The 4,019-nt window shown below is 40.9% G+C and overlaps 1 long non-coding RNA gene across 1 annotated transcript in view; it reads right to left on the reverse strand.

Annotated features, from left to right (window-relative positions):
- Positions 1-1,398: 1,398 nt before the first annotated feature.
- Positions 1,399-4,019, reverse strand: part of LOC117152228 — a 9,576-nt gene continuing 6,955 nt past the window's right edge. Inside the window, exons 2-3 of the long non-coding RNA XR_004462546.1 lie at positions 3,569-3,574; positions 1,399-1,539 (exon numbers count right to left, since the gene is read on the reverse strand). This is a non-coding gene — a long non-coding RNA (uncharacterized LOC117152228). The remainder of the gene's footprint in view (positions 1,540-3,568; positions 3,575-4,019) is intronic.

Consider the following 4,019-nt stretch of genomic DNA (forward strand, 5'->3'; position numbering starts at 1 on the left):
TCCGCAGCCAGAGATTTCAGCTCTGATCGACATCCTAATCGATGCAATTTTGAAAATAATTTTACTGATTACACGTTGATTACGAAAATTATTTGCAATATTTGACTAGGCGAATTAAATTAATGAAAAAGTGCATCGAACGATGTGTAAAAGAAAGAAACGCGTACTGTTCGTCTAGAAAATTAGAGACGAGTTTGACACCTTTGAAACGCCTGTACTTCCGGAAAAATCGCGCACAAATTCAATTCTTTATTTTATTTTAATTTCCTCTATCTCAATTTTATTTCAATTTTTTCCCCATCTTCTATCGTATCAACGCGATGGCTTGTCCCATTTGCTAGAGACACCCTGTATATTAAAGTCTTTCTTCGCGCTGATAATTGGCGATAGTCGAGCTTCGAAGCTCTTTACATATTCTCAGCTGTTTCTCAGACACGCAGAGTCACTGGGATAATTAAGATCGCGGCAAGCTGCGTAGAGAAAAACCTATATTTAGGCTTTCCTCGAGTAAAATGTGTTGAAATAAACGGTACGATGGTTCCCCAGATAGCTGAAATTACACGCTACCGTTCGAAAGTCCGAGATCATTCATTCCCAGTTCTCACTGATTTAAATTCATAACCTTCTCTGCTTGTAACGGATGCGGCAATAAGATGCGGCCACTTTCGGGCGATACGTTTTCACCGATGTTGCAGCTGCAATTGAAACTAAAAAAACGCTTCTATTCTTTGAAAAACCTACGATGCAATTATAATCGTTCGATTAATTATCTTTGCATGTCTAACGTAACTATCGTACCTATTCGAGCAATTGAAATAACTAAATCACGTACACATTATCTGTCTATATGCGTAAATGTACGAATAAAACAGAAAGCAACGAGTACATACGAATAAAACATCGTTCGTTTGAATAACACCAATGAATAATAGTAACATCCGATAATCGGTGATCGGCTGGTTACTATTGTGTTGGCAACTAAGTGATTGAGGATTTTGTCATTAGGTGGTATTGCAAAATCCGCAGTCACTTAATTGCCGATAAAGCAGGTAGAAATAATTATTCTGACGATTGCTAAATCTGTTCGTTTCGACAGAAGACTTGTTTTTAGCTTTGTTGGTATAAAGTTGTATATTGGTTTCACTTGCTCTTCTTTGGTTATTTACGATACCGACTGAGCAGATAGATACACTGCGGACATTTGTATTTGATATATTACACATTTGTAATATTAGGCTGTCGCAAAAGTATCTTTCGCTATCTGCAGGTAGCTGCTTTATCTGGCGATGTTCATACAAATAGGAAACTTAACCCTTCGCACTGCGAATTTTATTTCAATTTCGTTACCAGCAGCTCGCAACGCTTTTGAGTGTTTTATTTGAAATTTACTTTAACTAGAAAATAAGACAATTTAAATAAACAAAGGAAGACAGAAATTCACTTAAATACCAGTTTTGTTCGCACTATTGTTGTATCTTGGAATCTTTAAGTGTATGATATATCTTGAAACAATTTCTATGATGCAATCCTGCTTTTCTTCTATAAAAAAAAAGGTGGACATGAAAGAATGTCGAGTGGGACTGGACAAAGGAGCTCCTCAGATAAAAACTATCAGTTTCACACTCGACATAGGAGTGCAAAGGGTTAATCTGTCGAATATTTTGTATCTTCAGTCACTTCAGCATACGTTTCGTTTGCATTAAAACAAAAAATGTAGCGTGTCTATCATTTTCCTATAAAACGAAAGAAACTTTTGGAACAAACTGATTCAAAGTAAAATATACAGTTAATTAGACATCGAGCGTGGAATTTACCTTCTTGCGGAAAAAAAAAATATTTCTCATCTATTTGTTACTTACGTCGGTATATCGGTATCTCGTTTAACTCTCATTTCAACCTCTCCAATATAATCGCGTGGATGAATGAAAACGAGACACCCTGTGTATAATATCCTTTGCACAGACACGCCCTCTTATTTACACGACCTATTCCACAACTAACCGTGAATGTCACCGTGACAAGTCGTTCGCAAGACACCGCGATGACATATCTTTCCTCTTTTGTCACACGTGCAACTGGCGAGACCGGCACACTGGCTCGTCCTTCTATCCTCGTAAACACGCGGCGCAACCGTCGTAAATTTATTCTTCACCCTCATCCGTAACGTCTCCACCATGTTTCCCTTACGACACTTTACCTATAACTTTGTCCTTTGGCTTGGATAATCTTACGTTGCAAATTACCATATAATGGCTACAATGTTAAGCTTCGTATTAGAACGTAAGTATCGGGACAGCTGCTCGTTTCATACGACAAATTACTTCGAATCACCAATTTTTCTGTTTCTCGAATCTTCCGTTTAGAAAAGACAGCAGAGCCACCAGTGTTTGTCTGGTAAATCCGCGTGACAGTAATATTAACACTTTACCGACCGATAGACGATTAATCGGCTTTCTGTCGCCGACGCTTACCGACCGATAGCCTATTAATCGGCTTTTTTGTCGCCGACAATCTTTCTCATTATTTGAGCAATAATTTGTTATTTAGTACTAAGGTACCTTGCTCGGTTGTATCGGTTGCGTTGCATTGTAAGCTCCACACAGTTTTATATCAATTTGAAAAACTTACCGTTCGCGATGAACGAAAAGAATGGTATCGGAGAGTCTAAACCGAAACACAACCGGCGCTAGAGAGAACCTGCGCCTGAGATGCCGGTCGGACGTGCATATGATGTTGAATCGCTAACGGTCGGTAAAGTGTTAACTACCTGGCTGCTTATACTTAATGCGTACAAAGTGCACGGAAAAGAACAGAGCGTAAATTAAATATGGCGAATAAGAAAGGATAAGCACGGATGATGGTTGGAACGAGACAGCGAGTAGCGGAAGCAGCTTCGTTGCATATTCAGCGCAGCCGAGTGAACGAGTTGGCGATCAAATATTACGACTGCGATAAGAAAGCGACTTTTACGGAGGGTTTACGGAGGAAGTTTAAACGACGTGGAGAGGTTCGAAGAGAAACGCGAGTGGACACGGTTGCGTACAAGGGAGAAGTTTAAAGTTTAAATTTAAGGCAGTTTCTCAAGGAGCGATATAAAAGTGGCATGAAAATGCTAATGTGAATTTTAAAACACAAGGTTTGTAACGTCGCGTCGTTCTTTCTACGATCGTATGTATGTAGTTTTTCCATTTGCGGAGTCGATCGGTGTGGCTTCCGAGCAGCTCGTATATCAGGTCAAAACAAGCTCGTAACATTCCCACCTTCCACATTCATCAAACCTAAAACACCCCACCAACGAGCCGACCACTTCTCTTAGCTATCTTATCGCACCATCCAACCAATTCCTCCTCCATAGACGCAAAAACATACATTCGTTCCCCCACTCTAACGTTACGACACCACTTTTTCCACCCTCGTTGCGTCACGAACTCGAATCGCGCCGAATGCCACCAGTCGCTTTATTGTTTCTTCGTAGATTACCTCGCCTCTCGTTTCCACCACTCCGTGCCCGCTCCAGCGCCTCCCACTACGCCGCACTGTGGGCGTGGCCTGCACCCAACCGCGTTACTGCACGCTCCTACTCCCGTTCTCTGAAAAAGCAACTCTTACGACTGTAAATAAATTTTAACTCGAATATCTTAAGTTTTGGCGAACACGGTATGCACAGTGCTGGCAAGGACTGGGCCGTTCTACTTCATGAAATTTTAGTGGCAAAGCGCGTGATCGATGCATGCGCAAGTTCCTCAGTTTCCTCTACTTTTTGAACGCTTAACGAACTTGTCAGATATACTCTCGACCATTGACCATTGTACCGTTACTCTCCAATAGAGTGCCTTTTCGTTACGTTCTATATCACGTGTTCCATCTTTACCTATGGTATCAAATTTTTGTAATTACGTATACATTGCTACTTACTTGCTTACTTGCTTATATAATTCGCTCTACACGTATAAAGAGCACAGAGAAGTGGGCGTGGGCCACGACAGTGCACCCCTCTGTCGGCCTCGTTTCACCGCCAT

This window comes from Bombus impatiens, unplaced genomic scaffold (assembly GCF_000188095.3).
Source record: "Bombus impatiens unplaced genomic scaffold, BIMP_2.2 scf_0852, whole genome shotgun sequence".
Taxonomy (NCBI): Eukaryota; Metazoa; Arthropoda; class Insecta; order Hymenoptera; family Apidae; genus Bombus; species Bombus impatiens.